Source organism: Sphaerodactylus townsendi, unplaced genomic scaffold, assembly GCF_021028975.2.
Source record: "Sphaerodactylus townsendi isolate TG3544 unplaced genomic scaffold, MPM_Stown_v2.3 scaffold_20, whole genome shotgun sequence".
Classification (NCBI taxonomy): Eukaryota; Metazoa; Chordata; class Lepidosauria; order Squamata; family Sphaerodactylidae; genus Sphaerodactylus; species Sphaerodactylus townsendi.
In genome coordinates this window covers 1,737,926-1,761,219 of record NW_025950363.1, presented here as the reverse complement: position 1 = coordinate 1,761,219, position 23,294 = coordinate 1,737,926, and positions in this window count along the sequence as shown.

The following is a 23,294-nucleotide window of genomic DNA, read 5'->3' as shown; positions in this document are numbered from 1 at the left end:
TACCAGAGCCGCCTCAGGCCACACTTTCATGGCTTTTTGTAGCCTGCCTCCTCTTCTGAGTCATTTTCTGACTGACTTCTGCAGCCGAACACGATGTTTCCCAACTCCCTCCATCGGAATCCGTTGCTCTTTTCTTCTCCGGCTATCGCTTGTTCCAATCCGGTGCACCACAATCGATAAACAAAGCACCCAAAAAAGACGTGGATCGTTTGAAGGATTGATGTGTTTCTTCTTTCTGATTGGAACATATTTTGCCTCGCCGAGGCATTCAATTAAAATGAGCAAAAGAACACCTTGGAAATATCAAATACTCAGCTGAACGAGGGATTCGTTCCCTGGGGATTGCAAACGCATTTGAAGTTCTGCGTGCCTCGGGAAGCAGACAGTGCAATCCAAAATGCTCCAAAAATGGGGCCAAGGAATATTAAAGATGTGTAAATACCAAGAAACCAGATGGTTTCAAGGCAGGAGGGGCAAGATGTAGCCAACAGGTCTCCATGGAGACATGGCCTAATTAGTGGATTGGCAGTCTCCTGGCACCCTCTACAATGCAAACTTCATCAACTGGTTTGTCAGTGCCACTCCTGCAAGGAACTCTGGGAAATTTTAGTCCTGCCAACAAGAGTAGGGAAAGATAAGAATGTAGCAAAGAACTGTCTGCAGCCCCACAAAGCTACAATTCCCAGGCATCTTCTGGAGCAGGTGTAGGGAACCTGCGGCTCGAGAGCTCTTCTGCCCTTGCACTGCGGCTCCACGAGCCAAGCCCTGACATCCTGCCCGCCCTGCAGGTGGCAGGCATACCCACTGCTGGTGGCCGGCTGGAGCCGTGCTGTAGGCTTCCCCTCTACGCCAGCCCACGTTGGAGCTGAGGCGGACGCTTTCTCCGGCTGGCAAGGCACGAGCCGGGCCCGGCCATCCTGGGCCTGCTCTGCAGGCAGCAGGGCGGCGCGCACCACCGTCTGCCCGTGGCCGGCTGCGGGCCTTCCCCTCTCACCTGCCTTGTTCGAGCGGGGTGGGCGCTTTCTCAGCGGCCGGCAAGGCCGAGCAGCTGGCCCCATCCTTGCCCGCCCTGCAGGCAGCAGGGCGGGTGCATCCATGCGCTTCTCAGAATGAGTGGAGTAAAAGGTTAAAAAAAACCCCAATATATACAGTGTTATCTTTATTTTAAATGTCAAAAATTATTTGCGGCTCCCAGTGTTTTCTTTTCCCGTGGAAAACGGGTCCAAATGGCTCTTTGAGTGTTAAAGGTTCCCTACCCCTGTTCTGGAGGAAGCCACATCTATTAACTCACTGTAAAAACATTATAAATGTGTCATGTAAATAGACCCCTCGTAGGACTGAATTTAGGATGCTGAGCCAGCATCCCTTGGGCTTTAGGGGCCGGATGGTGGCAGTACGTAACATGAAGTTTTGCAAAATGATTACAGCTTAGGGGTGTCAACTCTGAGTTGGGGAATTTCTGGAGACTTGGGGGTGGGGTCTGGCGAAAGCAGAGTTGCGGAGGGGAGGGGCTTCAGCTTGACATAATGGCACAGAGTCCACCCTCCCCAGCTATCCTTTTCTCCAGTGAAACTGCTCTGTGAAGTCCGGAGATCAGTTGTAATAGTGGGAGATCTCCAGGCCCCGCCTGGAGGTTGGCAACCTCACCAGAGCACTGAGCCATGTAAGTCTGTTTCTTGGGGGCAGATGTGACATAACGCATCACAAGACATCATTCCCATTGTCCCTCTAGCTGAGGAGCAGGGGCAAGAAGGCAGGTTTGCTAGCCTATTAGCAGCCACTAGCCATAGTGACTAACAGAACCTCCATGTTCAGTGGTAGTAAACCTATGAATACCCATGCCAGGAAGCTACATTAAGGGAAGGCCTTGGCCTCTATGTGCTGTCGTTGTACCTCCAAGGGAACTGATTGGGCACTGCATGAGACAGAATTCTGGGCTAAATGGACCTTCTTATGTTTTTAGGTAGCAGCGGGAACACTCCAGGGACATATCACCCTCGGGGACGTGGAGTATCACATGTCCCCAAATGCACACCATCTAATCATGTAAGGAGGGCGCTGGACACGGGCCATGCTCGCCAGGTCCGGGCGGTAGACCTGGCCACCGCCACTGGCTTCAGGCATAGATCTGGGCGCTGTCGCCGGCTTTGGGCAGTAGAGCTGGGCACCATCGCCAACCTGATGCTCCTCCATAAGATTGGCAGATGGCTTGATCTCTCCCCCCTCCCACCCCGGTATCTAGGGAAAATGCAGCCCAAGGGGCAGAAAACTCAGATTTGGCCCCAAGTTCCATTTTCCGTATATACGCCTCTGGAACCCTCCCGCCAGAAGTGGGGAAATGGTAAGCCCAGGTGTGATTAACCAAGAGTTTTGGTTAGCCATAGAGTTTTGGGTGTATCCAAGAGCATGACCTGATCACAATGACACCACTTCTGATTCTGCATTGGAAGGGATATTGATGGCCGTTTCCCCACTTTCAAAATGACATCGTTCTCATCTGGTCCAGGACCTTTTTAGCATGGGGGTCGTGTTCCCCGGGCTTCCCCACTGCCCCGCGCTCTGCACGGGGTCATCAAAAGGCGCCGTTTTGAGCAGCGCCAGAAATGACGCACGCTGAGAGGGCGCGAGAGCGGCAGAGTCGAGGCGGCTGCGTTGTCACCGCCCCTGTAGTGGGGAGTGCCGCTGGACCCCACGCTACTTGGCGAGAGTAGTGCACAGCAAACGGTGAGTGGGGAAAGGGCCGATGTTGATTTAAAAAGGAAGTGATATTGCGTATACCAGTTCAGCATCAAATACCTTATTCCCACTTTCTGGCATACTGCTACCTTAGGATTTAAGACAGATCCACCCAGTGGTGGGATTCAGCAGGCTCGCACCACTTCGGCAGAACCGGTTGTTAAAAGGGTGCTTGTAAACAACCAATTGTGAAATTATTTGAATCCCACCACTAGATCCACCCATTGTGTGCATATGGCAGACCCCAGGAGGGAGTGGAGGGAAAATCTACTTCTGCTGGATGAATGGGAACAGAACAGGGAAAGTCAAGCTGATGAGAAAATGGCAGCATTGGTTGATGGACTCTATGGCATCCTATTGTGCTGACGTCCCTCCCCAAACCCCACCCTCTGTAGGCTCCACCCCACAATCGCCAACCCAGAGCTACCAGCATTACTTATGACACGTATCATCGGTGCCAATTTGACTTTTCCTCTTTCCTCTTTTTCAGTCACATGCCTGTCAAACCAGCCTGCGATCCAACGATATTTAATAAAAAGGCTGAAAGGAAGGGAAAAAAACCCGCAGGTCACTGCAGATATATAGAGTTTAATTCAACCCCATTTCTACCACCAGCTGGATCTGCCCGCAAATGTGCTTTCAACTAAGGGATTTGGCAGATTTAACCAACCGGTGTCAAGTCTCTTCTAAGCTGGGACTGCCAGCTTCCTTAACCCCAGCCTAATGCATCGGCCTGCCTCTGAAGTGCGAGTCGGCTTCCTCTGCGGAAAGAGGGACTGGAATCATCCAGGTCATTAAGATAACAGAGGACTGCATTTCCCATGGCAAACTCAAGAATAACTGCGAGGGTCAACGGAGCAGGGACATTCCTTTGCTTGCCTGAACTACAGGGACAGATTCAAACAGCCACAGGACGGAGAGAGATGAGACACGCCGTGCCGAATACAGTGAAAACCAGCCGAATGATACCCTATTAAATCGAGATCTGCTGAAGGATTGTCTCGTCATTTGGAGCTGTGTGGGGAATCCAGTTAAACAAACCTCTTTTCAAAACCCACATTAACAGTCTTACCCCTTGGTCCTTCCTGATTCCTATCTGACTCCCGCTTAACTTTCCTTATAATCCCATTCTCCTGTCTCTCAGCCCAAGGGCATAACTAGGATGGAGAAATCCAGGGCTTTTGCCCTGGGTGCTGCTTATAGCAGGGTGCCAAGCAATCCAGAGCTACTCTCACTGGCGTAATGCCCATTGGGCAAGGTGGGCAGCTGCCCAGGGCATCACCTTGTGGGGGGCATCAAAATGCTGGGTTTGTTTGGGGGTATTTTAGTGGTTTTCCATTTTTGGCCTGCAGGGGGCGCAGTTTTTAGGCTAGCGGCACCAAATTTTCAGCGAATCATCAGGAGACTGTCCTTATGCTCCCCCCCAAGTTTGGTGAGGTTTGGTTCAGGGAGTCCAAAGTTATGGACTCCCAAAGGGAGTGCCCCTATCCCCCATTGTTTCCAATGGGAGCTAATAGGAGATGGGGGCTACAGTTTTGAGGGTCCATAACTTTGGCCCCCCTGAACCAAACTGCACCAAACTTGGGAGGGAATCATTAGGGTAGTCTCCTGATGAGACCGTGAAAGTTTTGAGACTGTGCCTTCAGAAATGTGCCCCCCACAGCCTGCAACCCCGATTGACAGCTGAGTTCTGTAAGACTACCTGGAAAGGACATGGCAAGAAAGAGACTCAGGCTCCTTCCGCACATGCAGAATAATGCACTTTCAAACTGCTTTCAGTGCTCTTTGAAGCTGTGCGGAATAGAAAAATCCACTTGCAAACAGTTGTGAAAGTGGTTTGAAAACGCATTATTTTGCGTGTGCGGAAGGGGCCTCAGATTAAGACTTCCTAATTCATTAGAAACTTCTGCCATCAACAAGGGTTTGAATCCCTACCCTGGCATGGAGAAGTTTCCTGGGTGGTTTTGCCAGTCCCTTTCTCTCTCCCAGCCTAACCTACCTCACTGGGTAGCTGTGAGGGTAAAATGGAGGAGAGGAGAACCGTATTTGGTGCTCTGAGTTGTTGGAGGGAAGAGAGGAATTAAAATGTAATAGACAGACAGAATATATCAGCTCTTCTGGACTACACGAATTCTTCTTTAAGCGCACGGGGCTAAATCTTATTCGACAGATTTGTTTTGGCATATAAAGTTTTGCCTTGAATTAATTTTAAAAATTCAAAAAACCCTTTCTCAGCCCAGTCCAGCCGAGGGCATTCTTAAATAAAGGGAGCTGCTGTTGTGAGACAGATGTGAAATAAACTGAGTGTTGAAGCTGATAATTAATAGTTGGCAACAGGGGGGCTGTCTACCCACCCATATCATAGTCCAAAGCCTCGTTTGTGCAAAAACACTGTGCAAACAATAAAAGATAAACGGGCCCTCGCCTCAATGAGTTTATTATCGCAGCCTGTCATCAGCCCTGACTCAGCACAAGAGTACAAAAATTGGCTGGAAAAAAGCAACTTTTCCTCCCAGGGAATCTTAATTCTTAACTCCAAAATCTGAACTTCCTGTCCCTTGTCACCAATACGTTCCTTTTCTCTGTCCATGTTCTGATAAAGGAGCTGAGCAGTTAGGATGTCATGGAATGTTCACAAACGCTCTGACTGCAGAAGGGGAATGGTTGTGCTATAATGGTGGGCATGAAGGCTGCAGACTTGTATTTTTTTTCCCCCTGAACGTCTTGGGTTCCTGTATCCTGATGGGGAGATCTTCTTGGGCATCCTAGGGTTACCATCCTGACCAATAGCTTAAACAATAGACTGGCCATAAAACAGTGACCTCAGTAACTTGATTGATTGATTGATTGATTGATTGATTGATTGATTGATTGATTGATTGATTGATTGATTGATTGATTGATTGATTGATTGATTGATTGATTGATTGATTGATTTGTAGAGCTTTTCCCTGCCTGCTGCATCAGGGTCTGGCCAGAGGCAGCTTACAATTAAAACATTAACAAGCAAACAACAAGCCATCAGAGCAAGTCCAGGGACAGCAGCACTAAACACTATCCCAAAACCAGAAGCAGACCATTTAAAAAGCTATTAAGAAACAACAGCCCCTAATTAAAAGTTTGGGGGATGGGGCAAAATGTTTTGTCCCAGTACTTAGAAGACAGCAAAGCAGGTGCCAGCCAGGTCTCAATGTGGAGGGTGCCCCAAAGAGAGAGAAAATGCCCCATCTCCAGGGAGAAGTGAGTTCCCTAGCTTGTCAAATATGTAGGGCTGCCAATTTTTAGGTGGGACTTCGAAATTTACATCTATTATTGGAACGTGTCCAGAGGAGGGCAACCAAAATGGTAAAAGGTCTAGAATCCATGCCCTACGAGGAGAGACTTAGGGAGCTGGGGATGTTCAGTTCGGTGAAGAGAAGGTTAAGAGGTGACAGGATAGCCATGTTTAGATATTGGAAGGGATGTGATGTCGGTGAGGGAGCAAGCTTGTTTTCTGCAGCTCCAGAGACTAGGACCAGGAGTGATGGGTTCAAGGTGAAGGAAAAGAGATTCCACGTCAACATCAGGAAAAACTTCCTGACCGTCGGGGCTGTTCGACAGTGGAATGCGCGACCTCGGAGTGTGGTGGAGTCTCCTTCTTTGGAGGTTTTTCAAGAGAGGCTGGATGGCCATCTGTCAGGAGTGCTTTAATTATGTGTTCCTGCATGGCTCAGGTTGGACTTGATGGCCCTTGGGGTCTCTTCCAAGTCTATTATTCTATGATTACAACTGATCTCCAGATGAACAAGGTCTGCTCACCAGGAGAAAATGGCAGTTTTGATGGGTGGACTCTATGGCGTTATATCCTGCTAAGGCCACTCCCCAAACCCTGCCCTCCCAGGCCCCTCCCCCAAAATCTCCAGGTATTTCTTAACTCTGAGCTGGCAACCCAACTTTATATACTCCGTGTTGCAGTTGGTATTCATGTCAGCCCAGTCCCTGTTTGATTCTGATTTTAACCCAGTAAACAAAACAAACAACAACAACAACACAAACTTTCTCTAGAAGTATCACAAGTTCAAGGACAATGTATTAGAAGCAGAAAAGACCTGACCTTGCCCGCATTTGGCTTAGGGCTGCTAAGGCTCTTGTTAAGGTGAGCCCCCCCCCCCCCCATGTTCCTGCCCAGTGCCTGCACATAAGCTTTCCAACTTGGGAAATACCTGGGCCCCTTCTGCACATGCAGAATAATGCACTTTCAATCCATCAGTACACTTTGCAACTGGATTTTAGAAGAGAAGAAGAAGAAGAAGAGTTTGGATTTATATCCCCCCCCCCTTCTCTCCTGCAGGAGACTCAAAGGGGCTTACAATCTCCTTTCCCTTCCCCCTCCCACAACAAACACCCTGTGAGGTAGGTGGGGCTGAGAGAGCCCTGAGAAGCTGTGACTAGCCCACGGTCACCCAGCTGGCATGTGTGGGAGTGCACAGGCTAACCGGAATTCCCCAGATAAGCCTCCACAGCTCAGGCGGCAGAGCTGGGAATCAAACCCGGTTCCTCCAGATTAGATACATGAGCTCTTAACCTCCTACGCCACTGCTGCTCTTTACTGCTGCTCTTTACTATGCGGACTAGCAAAATCCACTTTCAAACAATTGTGAAAGTGGATTGAATGTGCATTATTCTGCATGTGCGGAAGGGAGATTTGGGGGGTGGAGCCTGCTTAAGAAGGGGTTTGGGGAGGGGAGGGGCCTTGGCAACATTCAATACATTGAGGCCGCCCTCCAGGGCAGCCATTTTTTCCAGAGATGCTGATCTCTGTCCTCTGGAAATCTGCCATAATTCCCGGAGCTCTCCAGCCCCTACATTGTCGTGTGAAATCTTGCACCATTTGCCAGGCATTGCAGCCCTAATGTGGCTGCAGTCCAACAGACGGATGGGGATTATTTTTGCAAAGATGAACTCTGATCAGAGGACGGAGTCTGGGCCGACTCCTCCAGCCCCTTGACCTCTCTTTTCGCTCCAGCGATCAAGGGCAATGAATGCAATTCTCCAGCACGTATTACAGAGCGTGCTCCAGACAGTCCGCTCTGCCTTTTGTCTTTAACCTGCTTTGGCTTAGCAGATGCTTTATAAGTGGAAAGGGCCGGCAGTGACCTCTGCTTTATTGCCAAGAGCGCCTGGGAAGGCCACAAACGCAGGAACGAAACTTCCTGAAAGGCCCACGGCTTGCTTTACGATCAAGCCATGAGCCCCGAGTAGCAGCGGTGTCAAAGAGAGCCTTCTGTCACTGGGCATGCAGAGCTCTTGGCCCAATTTCAGGCGGCTCCCTGTGCCAACTTCAGAAGGCAACCAAGTACTGCTTTGCAATTCATGTTCAAGAAGGACAATTCTGCTACCACCCACCGGACAGTGAGTGTGGTATAGTGGTTAGGAGGGTTGCTAGGTCCTTCCTGGCAACAGTCAGGGGTTGGGAGGGGATTGCTAGCAGTGGGGGCGAAGCCTAGGCCCCTTCCACACATGCAGAATAATGCACTTTCAATCCACTTTCACAATTGTTTGCAAGAGGATTTTTCTATACACAATAAAATCCAGGAGCAAAGTGCATTGAAAGTGGATTGAAAGTGCATTATTCTGCATGTGCGGGAGGGGCCCTAGACTGGCATTGCTTGTGGTATAGGATGCTCTGGTCTTTGGACAAAAACTCTAGGGTGAAATTGGCAAGTAAATGGTCAGATTTAAAAAATGCCCCCATTTTTGCCCACACTTTCTCCTGGGTTTCCAGCGATGCGATGATGTCACTTCTGATGCATGCATCCAGAAGTGACATCATCTTGTCACCAACAACATGGGAGATGCTCTGGTATATAAGTAGGCTGACCAGACGTCCCACTTTTGGTGGGATAGTCCCGCCTTAAAACAATTTGTCAAGTTTTTTCAAGTGTCCCGATTTTTGGAAGGCTGCCGCACTGCTTTCTGGGGTGCAAGGCAGTGCGGCAGCCTCCCGCGCGCACGGCCGCAGGAGCACGGTCTTCTGGGTCACGGCCTTCTGTCACAGGGCGGGAAACAGGAGTGCCCCAGAAGGCAGTGTGCTCCTGCAGCTGCATGTGCACGTGACCGCAGGAGCATGGCCTTCTGGGGCACTCCCGTTACCCACCCTGTGACAGGGCGGGAAACGGGAGCGCCCCAGAAGGCCGCCCGCCTACCTGCCCATCCCGGCTCACAAAGGTGACCATCTGGTCACCTTATATATAAGCAAAACTCTGTCCTCTTCATTTTGCCCTGGGCACCATCCCCCCCCCACATTCCTCTGTCCCTTAGTACAAGAGGTCAATAGGACTTGCTTTGCTAATTTCAGCACTTCAAGCTGCAACTCAAGAGTAGAGCATTGCGGCTGGTCCAAGAACTGGCGGCCTTCTGGAAATCTGTTTCCAGGAAATCCTAGAACAGCCCAACGCACCTGTTGCAAACCCAGCCTGCAAAGTCCGGAGCAGCTGCGAAACTTTGCCTGAGTTACTCAACCAACAGGGGAGATGGCGAGCAAGACGAGCTCGGTTTCTTTTGGCCGACGGCTGCAGATCAGCCGCCTCCCGACTGGTGCTTCTGTTATTTAGGGTACTAGGTTGGCAATGAATATTCTCAATGTTCTCGCCGGCGCCGCGATGGTACAAGCTATTTCATCTTCTTTCCCGGTGACTTTGGGAAAGCGCTGACGAATGAGCCAGTGGAGAGAGACTTTGGCTGCTGTTCAGGCATAATCAGACACTGATTTGAGATAAGAGGGAGGTTTCTGGGGTTGCGCAACTGTTCTGTATTCACACTGGTTCATTATAGCCGCCTTCTGCCGCTCCTTGCCAGCACCACTTCCTTATGAACGGCTTCCAACCAACAACGGAAATGCCGCCATGCCCTGCCACGTTTATTTCAATTTGCTCTCCCCAAATTGGCCAAATTGCGGTGAAAAAGCAAAAAGGGGATCACAACATTTTGAAGACTCTCCAGCGAGTCTAATTCCTTCCCTTAACTCTCTGAAACAAGCCAGGTACGCTGTCTGAGACAGGTAAGGTTCACGCAAATATGGGCGTTTTCCCACTTACCAGTAGCTGCGTGCTACTGTAGGCAAGTAGCGCGGGGTCCCCTGGCACTCCCCACTACAGGGGCAGCGACAACGCAGCCGCCCTGACGCTGCCGCTGTCGCACCCCCTCAGCGCGCGTCATTCCTGGCGCTCTTCCAAACGGCGCCTTTTGATGACCCCACGCAGAGCGCGGGGTCATGGGGAAGCCCGGGCATGCACCAGAAATGACGCGCGCTGAGAGCAGCGCGCGGCATAGGGTCGGGGTCGTGGCAAGTGGGGAAATGCCCAACGTTTACAGTGGAAGGAGGACAGCATTAAATGAGACCTGTGTGGGAATGGGCCTCCAGGGGTCCAGCCCTACATTGTAGCATATACAAAGACCCAACAAACTTTTTCAAATGTTTTAAGGTGGGAAATAAAACGTTTACCTCCATGGAGTTCTGCACGGTTTTGACCCCCTACCCCAACATCTGATTTCCAGCCTCAAAACGTTTTAAATGAATCCCCTTTTAAATCAATTCTGGTTGAAACACCTTTTTGAAAATACCTTCAGTTTTGAAAACACCTTCAGTTGCTGTGCGATCTATCGACTATGGTTCTTGCACTTCTGTGCTTCCCTGAGCTTCCTCCTCGGAGCCATTTTCTGAGCTAACTCAGGCCCTTTCCCCACTTACCTTAAGCCCTGCGCTGCTCTCCTCAAGTAGCGCGGGATCCCCTGGCACTCCACACTACAGGGGCGGCGCATAACGCTAGCCGCTTGGACGCTGCCTCAAGGCTTCAGCTGCTTAGCATCCCCTGATGGATCCTCAAAACGGCGCCTTTTGATGACCCCGCGCAGAGCATGGGATCGTGGGGACACCCGGACGCGCGCCAGAGATGCCGCACGCTGAGAGTAGCGTGCAGCAAAGGGCAGCAAAGGTAAGTGGGGAAACGCCCCCTGTTATTTTCAGCCTTTCTCTGTTTATTCCTTTATTGGGGGAGAGCAATCTTTGAAGCATCGAGCACATGAGGAGTACAGAATGCAGCACGAGGCGGATTGAAGCCTCAATTCAACACAGAACTCAAAAAGGAGAGAGGGAAAAATCCCGTAATAGTGGCCAAGAGGGTTTGGAGGGGTGAGTGCTGACATAAATTATTATCAAGGGGGGGCAGGCATCAAGGGGGGCAGTGTGTGGAAGGGAGTTGGTGTTGAAGCAGCGGATTTACTCAGAGTAGACCACCTTGTAGGACGCAATGTAGACCAGAACTGATAGACACACAGTCACCGGTGCAGTTCTATTCATTGCTATCTACTAACAAAGTGCTTCGCCAGACCACAGGTGTTTTCCGGCCCACCTCACACTGCTATCTGCGCTAACTATATACAACAGTGGTACCAATCAGGTGCCCTCACCTTATCAGGTTTTGCACACGGTACAAGCTGTGCACTTGGCACTAATCTGCACACGGCACCTGTTTGAAGGAGGGTCCAGCTGTCATTTGGATTTTGCTCATCTAAACATTCACACATGTTCTGACAGTTGGGACCGAGTGTCTTCATCCCAAGTTCTCATCATCTGAGGAATGTGTGTGTGAGAGAAGGTGTGACAGTACTTTCCTGCCACAGGGAAGGGGAAAGGGGGTTGTGGGTCTGATGTAACATTTTAGGGGATGTGTGCAGAAAACTCCAAAAAAAAGGAGAACCATGATTATATGAAGGTGTCTTGCACCATCAGGCGATTGAGTCATGTTCTTCATTGAGAGGCAGTGCCACTTTATGGCTTTAGGGAGGAACAGCCGATCCCAAAATCTGCTGCTTGGAATCCTTATAGTAGGAGATCCCAAGAATCGAAACTGTGCAAAGCGCATGGCAAAGGTCCTCTCAAACACACTCCATTCCATTCTTGAAAGAGTCCTCATTTGAGAGTCAGCGTAGTGTAGTGGTTAAGAACAGGTGCACTCTAATCTGGAAAACTGGGTTTGATTCCCCGCTCTGCCACTTGAGCCGTGGAGGATTATCTGATGAACCAGATTAGCTTGTGCAGTCCAACACACGCCAGCTGGGTGACCTTGGGCTAGCTAGTCACAGTTCTTTGGAGGTCTCTCAGCCCCACCCACCTCACAGGGTGTTTATTGTGGGGGGGGGGGAGGGAAAGAAGATTGTAAACTCCTTTGAATCTCCTTACAGGAGAGAAAGGGGGGATCGGCATCCAAACTGCTCCTCTTCTTTTTCTTCTTTTCTCTTGCCTTTACTTGCTTTTCTGATTGGGTATATAGTAGCTCAGGGATCACGAAGATGACACCTTCCGACAGCTTTCATGGATCCTGCCAAGTGTTTTTAGAAAATGGGTGGGGCTGGGTGGGGCTTTTGCCCAGCAAAGCTCCTGTTTGACCACCGGAGATTTGATTGGTGGAGACGTTTGACTGGTGGGGACATTTTTTTTGAAAAAAATTGCTTTGTGTTTACGATCGTAAGAACTACAGAAGGGATTCCACACTGTGTAAGTTTTCGACTGCAACGCGAGAAGTAAATTTGTTTTCGGAACTTTGGCCATGTTTTGGGGCCAGATCCAAGGAAATCTGGGGTATGTTTTAGGCCTCACCTGCCAAGATTCACAGTGTCTGGGCAAATAAAACAAATTCAGCATTAGTCCCTTCTGGAAACACAGGGCTTACTTATGCTTGATGCCTCTTAAAACTTATAACACAAAAGAGAGGCCATAGAGAAATATATGGGCAAAATAAATGTGGCTCTCTTTCCCCTTCGATGCATCTCTGCAGGATCTGGGTGTCAATAAATTTATATTATGGCTCTACTGCCATCCAGTGATAGATTTTTCTTTCCTGTAGTGAAGATGGGCTGCATGGCCAGTTACAAAAACAAGATATTTTTTTAAAATGCAGAAATGAAATTGCTGGCTCTTGCAGTTCTTTCACCATATTAGGATTTGCCTTGGAGAGATGGAAATGGGGAAAAGCTGCATTGATAGCAATGAAAAAGAAATGGGTGTAAATGCGGACAGCCTACCAAACAAATAAAGTTGCCAACCGCCAGGTGGTTATCGAAGAGAAAAAGAAGGTACAGTCTAGTAACTAGTAAAAGAACAAAGAAAAATTTACCCACAAAAAAGCTGTTACAAGGATTAGACAATCTAGTGGAGCATCTTTTACAGAAAATCCTTTAGACAGGCAGGCAGGCAGGCAGGCAGGCAGGCAGGCAGGCAGGCAGGCAGGCAGCTAGCTAGCTAGCTAGCTAGCTAGCTAGCTAGCTAGCTAGATAGATAGATAGATAGATAGATAGATAGATAGATAGATAGATAGATAGATAGATAGATAGATAGATAGATAGATAGATAGATAGATAGATAGATAGATAGATAGATAGATAGATAGATAGATAGATAGATAGATAGATAGATAGATAGATAGATAGATAGATAGATAGATAGATAGATAGATAGATAGATAGATAGATAGATAGATAGATAGATAGATAGATAGATAGATAGTATTAACTTCATAACCAATTCAACAAAGAAAACTGCTACAAAATAAAAGGAGCACAGAGTATGTGTGTGAAATGCAAACAATTCAAACATTAATCCAAAAATCTGCAGTATTAATTACATAACACCAAATATCACTATTAACATACTATATAGCAAAGTTCCAGTGTGGTGTAGTGGTTAAGAGCAGGTTGACTCTCATCTGGAGAACCAGGTTTCATTCCTTACTCCTCCCCATGAGTGGAGGGCTCTTATCTGGAGGATCGGGTTGGATTCCCCACCCCTACTCATGAAGCCTGCTGGGTGACCTTGGGCAAGTTATATTGACTTTTAGTAATCACACTGTTCCTTTCTAAGTGCTTACACACTGTCTGTGTAATGATCTGCTCCAAAATCTTTCCTGGTATTGATGTCAGGCTGATTGGACGGTAATTGTTTGGGTCCTCTTTTTTTCCCCTTTTTGAAAGCCAATGAGATTCTGGGCTGTATTATAGTGCCTAGATCGAGGGATGTAATTGTCTCCTCTATTCTGCATTGGTTAGACCTCACCTTAAATACTGTGCACAGTTGTGAGCACCACAATTCAAGAAGGATATTGACAAGCTGGAATGGGTCCAGAGGAGGGCAACCAAAATGACAAAAGGTCTGGAATCCATGGCCTACGAGGAGAGGCTTAGGGAGCTGGGGATGTTTAGTCTGGAGAAGCGAATGTTAAGGAGGAACATGATAGCTATGTTTAAATATTTGAAGGGATGCCATCTTGAAGAGGGAGCAAGCTTGTTTTCTGCTGCCTCAGAGACTAGGACCGGGAGTAAAGGGTTCAAGGTGAAGGAAAAGAGATTCCACCTAAACATCACGAAAAACTTCATGACAGACAGTAAGGGCTGTTTGACAGTGGAATGCACTACCTCGGAGTGTGGTGGAATCTCCTTCTTTGGAGGTTTTTAAGGAGAGGTTGGATCAGGGGCGTAATGAGGCAGCCCTGGGCAAACTGTAGCCCTGGGCAAAATCTAAGTTGGATGCCCCCCTCCCCATGGGCGGCCACTCCACCACGACCAAATTTCTTTTTGCACCAGGAAATTGGTGCCTGCAGGTGGTGCATCTTTAGACATATCAGCACCAACATTTCAGCATATCATCAGGAGACTGTCCTTATGCTGCTCCCCAAGTTTGGTGAGGTTTGGTTCAAGGAGTCCAAAGTTATGGACTCCCCAAAGGGGGTGCCCCTATCCCCCATTGTTTCCAATGGGAGCTAATAGGAGATGGGGGAGGCTGATCAGTTTGAGGGTCCATAACTTGCGGCCCCCTGAACCAAACTGCACCAAACTTGGGGGGGTGCTCATCATCTCCCACATGATACCCACAGAAATTTTTGTATTGCCCGATTACATCCAAAATGCACCCCTGCAGAGACATCCTAGAAAATTTGCCCAAGAATCTTTGTTCTGCATTGAGTTTTCTGCATTGCTGTCAGCGAGGGGGGTTGCGCAGGCTGTGGGGGGCACATTTCTGAAGGCACAGTCTCAAAACTTTCAGGGTCTCATCAGGAGACTGCCCTAATGATACCCCCCAGGTTTGGTGCAGTTTGGTTCAGGGGGGCCAAAGTTATGGACCCTCAAAACTGTAGCCCCCGTCTCCTATTAGCTCCCATTGGAAACAATGGGGGATGGGGCACCCCCTTTGGGAGTCCACAGCTTTGGACTCCCTGAACTAAACCTCACTGCAAACTTGGGAGAGAGGCTAACATGGGACAGTCTCCTGATGATATGCTGAAATTCTAGTGCCGCTAGCCTAAAAACTGCGCCCCCTGCAGGCCAAACATGGAAAACCACTAAAATACCCAAAAACGAACCCAGCATTTTGATGCACCCCACAAGGTGATGCCCTGGGCAGCTGCCCACCTTGCCCAATGGGCATTACGCCAGTGGGCTGGATGGCCGTCTGTCAGGAGTGCTTTGATTGTGTGTTCCTGCATTGCAAGGGGTTGGACTTGCTGGCCCTTGGGGTCTCTTCCAACTCTATGATTCCCATCAAGAATGCTGCAATGCAGAGGAATGAGATGGGTATTCTGCTGTACATCCAAAATGTGTCTCCCATTGCTCTATGCTGCAACATCTTCAATGGGGTGTGCATCTAGGAACCCCACCATCCTAGAGAACATCTGTATGGTTGCCTTGGCAATGTGGGTCTGATCCCTCATCCTCTGACACCGTTTGCAGCCATTGGCACAGAGATGGAGAAAGAGAATCCCGAAAAGGTTTGTTTCCTTAGCCTCATCCCTTGATGACCAGCACTGGCAGCCGACTCAATAACAGGCCCTGTTGGAAAATCTGAGGTGACTTGAGGTAATATTTTAAAATCTCGCTCTTCGGTATATAATTTATAACAATTTATTCACAGATGAGTATCCCTGACTGCTGCAGTCATTAAACCATGTGTGTGAACAAGGACTTCAAATCCGAAGAGACACTTTTGAGGGGAGGAGGTTAAGTTTAGGACAAAACATACGAGTAAAATGAGTTGGCTACGACAGAAGTGTATAAAAGTAGCGAAGAAAGTGGGTGGATTTCTCTCACTCCCATAACTCAAGAAGAAGGAGGAGGAGGAGGAGGAGGAGGAGGAGGAGGAGGAGGAGGAGGAGGAGGAGGAGGAGGAGGAGGAGGAGAAGAAGAAGAAGAAGAAGAAGAAGAAGAAGAAGAAGAAGAAGAAGAAGAAGAAGAAGAAGAAGAAGAAGAAGAAGAAGAAGAAGAAGAAGAAGAAGAAGAAGAAGAGAGTTTGGATTTATATCCCCCTTTCTCTCCTGCAGGAGACTCAAAGGGGCTTACAATCTCCTTGCCCTTCCCCCCCCCCAACAAACACCCTGTGAGGTAGGTGGGGCTGAGAGAGCTCCGAGAAGCTGTGACTAGCCCAAGGTCACCCAGCTGGCATGTGTGGGAGTGTACAGGCTAATCTGAATTCCCCAGATAAGCCTCCACAGCTCTAGAATGCAGTGGCAACCAGTGAAACTGATGGGCAGTATATTCACGATGGACCCCAAAAAAACCCCTCTCTTCACAGACCATATAACTAAAAGGACTTCACAGTGATGCACTTGCGTGATGTATTTATTTATTTATAGTCTACTTTTCTCCCTGGGCAGGACTCAAAGCAGCTTAGAACATCATTCCCTGCTTCCTCATTCTCTCACAACGACAAACCTGTGAGGTGGGCCAGGTGAAGAGTTTGCAATGGGCCCAAAGTCTCCCAGCGTGATTCAATTGTGCAAGTGGGGAGGTAAACCCGGGTCTTCTGAAGTCCTACTTCACCACTTTATTCTTTATATCACACTGGCCCTTTCTGCGCAAATCCCCTAAAACATTTCTAAAACGTTTTCAATCCCCTCCCTTTACAATGATGTATGTCTGCGCTCACTCGCTCAAAATAATCCATTGCCACCATTTTGTGATTTTCCCCCTTGCCCATTTTTTAGTTCTATGTTGAATTGATGCTTCAACGCTTCACTACCTCGTGCTGCATTCTCTACTCCTCATATACTCGATGCTTTGAAGATTGCCCCCTGCCCAAATAAAAGAACAAGCAGAGAAATACTGCAGATAAACAGGCGATGGGGAACTGGGAGCTCAGAAAATGGCACCGAGGAGAAACAGAGAAGCATGAGAATCTATTGTCAATAGATCGCACAGCAACTGAAGATGTTTTCAAAACGTTTCAGCCGGAGAATCGTTTCAAAAGGAGATCCATTGAAATCATGTTGAGGCTGGTAACAAAACGCTTGGGGATAAAACCAATGAGGAACTCCGTGGAGGAAATGTTTTATTTCCTGCCTCAAAATGTTTTAAAAGATTTGTGTGGAAGTCAGTCCTAAGGTTGAGAGGGGCCTTATATACTGAATTGCAGGAAATTTAAAGCTAAAGCATCTCTGCAGGTGGCTGTTCCATGGCTGTTGGAAGGCCTTCAGTAAGAGAAAGCCCCCCACCCACCTACCCAATTACACGCACAAGTAATTGGTTCCACTTTCAAACTGCCCTCACCCTTTGAAACTTCCCCTTCGAATTAGTCCCCTTGTGTATCTTAAGGCTGTTAGCGCCAGTCTTGAGCTGCAAACAGTCATACCGATCCTTACAAAGTCCAGAACAACAAACACTCACACACACACAATCCACGCGCCGGCTTTTATTAGGGCCAACCAAAATCACACAGAATATTTGCGTAAGCTTTTGAACTCACCAGAACCATACATCAGGGCAGGTGTTAGAATTTCAAAAACATTTTCAAAGGAGATAGGGAAAAGCCCAGATGTTCAAGGCTGGCCAGCATTTTAGAGCCAGAATGCAAGACCCATGCCCTCAAGGGGAGGCACATTTCATGTGGTCAAATGTTACCTTTAAGAACATAAGAACCAGCCTGCTGGATCAGACCAGAGTCCATCTAGTCCAGCACTCTGCTATTCGCAGCGGCCCACCAGGTGCCTTTGGGAGCTCACGTGCAGGAGGTGAAAGCAATGGTTTTCCATGAGCGCAGCAAGGCTACCAAGGTGCCCCAGGAAAAATCCCCTCTACGGTTTTGCTCACCATTCAGACCCATCTGCCAATGAAAACAGATCAAATAACTCCCCACCTCCAATTTATCACTCTTGTCCATGTTGGTGGCCCCTTGACATGTCAGTCATTATTTTGCACCTAGAGAAGAGGTCATCCACACCTTGACCTTCTTTGAGTCATCAGTTGCTATGGACGCCAACTGTCCCTTTAACAATGGATTAATGGGCTCTTGTCTATCAGGTGATGTTATTTACCTCTACGTCATGAATTGCGTCAGCTGCCCATTTACGCACTTTAAGGCTCTATTAAAGGGACAGCACATTTTTTCTCCAGGCCTGCTGGCAACCCTAATTGTTGCTAAGCGTGGCTTTCAGACAAAGTCTGTAAATGTCAAAGCCATTATCAGTCACAGTGGAGTAGCAGCTTAATGAATGTCAGCAAAGGAAGTTGTTTTGACCCTCTTTTTCCAATACAGTCTCTTATTCAGTGAAGGAAAGGCGATTGTTATGTCAACAGACAAAAATGTCACCTGTTGGAAGCCTTGATCTTCTCTGTCACAAAACAAAATCTGTTCAGAAGAAGTAACAAGAGTTGTTTTAGAGTTGTTTTTCTCTCTTTCCCCACCCATTTGATGAGCTCCTTATACAGTGGTAACATTACCTACTACTTATTATTATTTTTTTTAATACCAGGGTACCGGAAGATGAAAGAGAAGAGTTGTGATCTATACCCCGGCTTTCTCGCCTGTAAGGTCAACAGAGGGATCTTCGGAAGTTATTATAGCGGCACTAGCCAGGTCATTGTTGGGGATGAAAGATCTCTACCCTTCTTCTACTGAACACAATGAGTCCCATCCTTTTAATGGAAAGCAGATCTATCCCCTATCCTCTTAGGACCTCTGCAAAAGGGATGCTGAGAGTGACGAAAGTCTTATGGGCTGGTTTTGGGCTTTCTAAATGCTCCGTGGCTTAGCCAGGGAGCATACCTGCTGCGGGGTTTCTCACCCTGCTTGTAGTTCCCCACTGCTGCCCGGTGTGACAACTCAGGGCACGGCCCACGTCTGAGGTGATTGTTTGTCCCAAACTTCCAAGCCACCCTTATGTCGCCAGTGTTAACAAAAGCACAAACAGGGGAATAGGAGGAGGAGGGAAAAAGGAATTCCCCTTTCCCTGACACCTATTTCAAAGTGCCAAGCCCCAGGGAGATATTCCCTCAGGAAACTGTTTCCTGTCTAGCTGGAGGGACCTCCCCTAATAAAAACAAAAATATTAAAGTTCGCTGCCACCAAAAATATAATCTGTTCTGTAGCCCATAAACTGATAAATGGACACCACTCTTTCTAGGAACACCCACAGACAAAATAGACTGGAACGGTTGTAACTTAAACAAAACTTGAAAATGTATTGTCGAAGGCTTTCACGGCCAGAATCACTTGGGTGCTGTGTGGTTTCCGGGCTGTATGGCCGTGTTCTAGCAGCATTCTCTCCTAGGAGAGAATGCTGCTAGAACACGGTCATACAGCCCAGAAACCACACAGCACCCAAATACTTGAAAAGTTTATTACTGGCTTAAATGTAGGATTCTCAGGTAACCTGAGAGGTATTTAAAGCTTGTTGGTTTCAAAAGCTTATTGGTTTCAAGAGCTTAATGGTTTCAAAAGCTTAATGGTTTCAGAGATGTTGTTGGCACTTCAGTTTCAAACATTCACAGACACACGCAGGTGTCACTTAAGAAAAGATTTTACTTCAGAGTATCACACTCCCTCTTCTGTCAGACACTAGTCTTTCTGTACCTAACCACACTAAACCAACACACCCCAGTCTAGGCCCTGTGGGATTCTGGCACACAAGCCTCCCTCTCCCACCATCCAAACTGGCCACACTGCCACTGGACTGGGCCTCCTAAGACTGGTGGTGTACTGGTTAGGACAGACTCTAGTCTGGACAGAGGTTTTCCGTCAAACACCTGAGTGGCGGGTCACCCTCCACCAAACTCAGGGCTTCCTGGTGTCTCTGTTAAGCTTCCTCAGCTTACAGAGTACACTGTCTGACTCCTGCCAGACCAACAGCAGTGACAGATCTCTGCTTGATCTGCTCACTCTGCCAAAACGCACCAAAAGGCACAAAGAACCAAAAGAAAAGCCTCTGAGCACTTGGGCTGACTCCTTTTATATTCTTGCCATTTCCCTCTAGCCAATCAGGGCTGGCCAGGGCTTAACCCCTTTAGGGCAGACTCTCACCCTGGAAACTGAATGCCTTATAAGGGCATTCATCACACCCGGCTCTGTCCTTTGCTCAAGTCAGGGCCATTGAGGGAAGCCCCGAATGGTTCCCCACAAGCCTGGGACTTTCCCATAAGCACCACTTAAGCACCATGAGCTCTTCCGTAGTCTCTTTCATGCTTGGGCGGGCAGCCTCCATTTCCTGCGTTCGGATTGGCTGAATCTCGCCCCATTCCCCCACTCACTTTCACTATAATTTTGCATGACTCTGAACACAAATCAGGTGCTGAGAATCGGCGCCCTCCCCCACCCCCGGGGTCTAAAATCCATGTGTGTGCGACGGGATCGCCATCCTCCGCCTCTAAAATGTAAATCTAAAATCCTTGCATGTGCAAAAGGATCGCCACCCTCCTGTTCAAGGCACCTGCACACACCGCTTTTCTGCCCAAGGTTTCTCCCTCCGTTTTTGGTGTGCAAAATCAGCCATGGACAAAATGTAGCACCAGCAATATCCAGTGTAAAACACATTCACCAGTTTTCATTTGAGCAACCCTGCAGAGGGTGTGCTCTTCCTAGCAGATTATGCTTGGAACACTTACCTCGTGACTCTGCAATGTGCAGTGGACTTGTAGTGGGGTCCCCTTGTGTTTCTTTGTTTATCCACAAGTAGGTATTCACTCCTGGGTGTGCAGTTCTTCTGTAGAAAATTCTCCCAGTCCTGGTTCCCTTAACTCCACCCATCAACTTATTCTTAAAGACACAGATCTTAAAGGCACTTATTCTTAAAGGCACAGATCTCATTACACCCAGTAGTCAATATTGCTGGGTTAGCACTTTTATCAATATTACTGTTCCAAAAATAACACCCCTAATGAAAGAGAAAAGCAATTCCCTGGACCACACACTAGCAAAGAAGGGGGCATTTTGCTATAGCTGATATTCTCCCCCTTCCCAATTGCTGCTGCTGCTGTCAGAGAGGACAGAGAAGTTGTTATTTTCAAGCACTCTCTTTTCTTGTTATATCAATATGTCGATATGTCAACATCCCACTCTTCAAGGCAGTGGTTCAGAGCAACTGAAAGAGCTTTTTTGTAAAAATTTCAACACTGCCTGTCTATTGCAGGAGCAACAGACTGGTGAGATCCACATGCAATTTACATGGTTTAGTAAAATAATACTAGATCTAAGATGGCTCTCTCTCACACACACACACACACACACACACACGCACACGCACACAGCAACATAAGAACATAAGAACATAAGAACAAGCCAGCTGGATCAGACCAAAGTCCATCTAGTCCAGCTCTCTGCTACTCGCAGTGGCCCACCAGGTGCCTTTGGGAACTCACATGTAGGATGTGAACGCAATGGCCTTCTGCGGCTGTTGCTCCCGATCACCTGGTCTGTTAAGGCATTTGCAATCTCAGATCAAGGAGGATCAAGATTGGTAGCCATAAATCGACTTCTCCTCCATAAATCTGTCCAAGCCCCTTTTAAAGCTATCCAGGTTAGTGGCCATCACCACCTCCTGTGGCAGCATATTCCAAACACCAATCACACATGTGAAGAAGTGTTTCCTTTTATTAGTCCTAATTCTTCCCCCCAGCATTTTCAATGAATGCCCCCTGGTTCTAGTATTGTGAGAAAGAGAGAAAAATTTCTCTCTGTCAACATTTTCTACCCCATGCATAATTGTGTAGACTTCAATCATATCCCCCCTCAGCCGCCTCCTCTCCAAACTAAAGAGTCCCAAACGCTGCAGCCTCTCCTCATAGGGAAGGTGCTCCAGCCCCTCAATCATCCTTGTTGCCCTTCTCTGCACTTTTTCTATCTCCTCAATATCCTTTTTGAGATGCGGCGACCAGAACTGGACACAGTACTCCAAGTGTGGTCGCACCACTGCTTTATATAAGGGCATGACAATCTTTGCAGTTTTATTCTCAACTCCTTTCCTAATTATCCCCAGCATAGAGTTTGCCTTTTTTACAGCTGCCATGCATTGAGTTGACATTCCCATGGAACTATCAACTAAGACGCCTAAATCCCTTTCCTGGTCTGTGACTGATAGCACTGACCCCTGTAGCGTGTATGTGAAGTTTGGATTTTTTGCCCCTATGTGCATCACTTTGCATTTTGCTACATTGAACTGCATTTGCCATTTCTTAGCCCACTCACCTAATTTATCAAGGTCTGCTTGGAGCTCTTTGCAATCCTTTGTGGTTCTCACCACCCTACATAATTTGGTATCATCTGCAAACTTGGCCACCACGCTACCCACCCCTACTTCCAGGTCATTTATGACCAGGTCATTTATGACCTTCCCTTCTCCTTTGTGTGTACAAGGAATTTGCCTCTAATCGCCTGATTGCTTCATTCCCCGGATGCACCCATCCCCCCGAAAGGTGCTTCCAAAGCCCCCTTTGTGTTGCTGATTAAGCATGCATACCCACAATCCCCCCAGGACTCGCCTGTTCCCTCCCCTCGAGGCTCGGACCCTCGCCTTGACGCACCCTGATGACGCTCTGAAGCCAATTCCCACCAGGGCCGCCTACCTCCTGCCCTCCCTGTCAAACAACTAAAGAAAGAGGAGTGTAGGCGGCCCCCAGGAGGGTTGCATTAAAAGCAACCTTCACAGGCTGCAAAACAAGCCTTCTTCCTTCCCATACTAAATATAAACACTAACTCGATCCCAATCTCCCGCCATCCGCTCTAGAACTGAGCCTGGCGGGACCAGCCGTAACCTGGGAAAGGGGGGTGTGTTTCAGTCCCTCTTCCCACAGGTTCCCGTGGACTCCGATTAAGCCACGACAGGCCCACCCATGGATGGCGCGGGGAGGAAACCAACCCCATCCCAGAGATGGAACGCATCTCTCTAGAGGATGGCGCCCAGCGATCTAGACAGGAACGCAGCCGCCAACGCCCAAAGACCCGGATGACCTGGGGAGACGTCAAGGCGCACCACCAGCCAGGCTCCTAGCGCTGCTGCACCAGCAAGCACTCACCCCGAGACACCCGAGGACCTCTGTGCCGCGCTCTTGGCGAGCTTCCCCAGCACGCCAGCTACCACCATAATTTGCCTGCTCTGCTGCCTCCTGCCGATGGCGATCGGCCACCCCCTGACGAGCTTTCACCAGACCAACATCTGGGAGCAGTTTGCTGCCGCTGCCAACGTCTCATCTTTCTGCCTGGGCCAGTACCTAGAGTCGGGAGCCTGCTAAGCTCCTGCCTGCTCCCCGTCTGTAAAGCGCCCGGA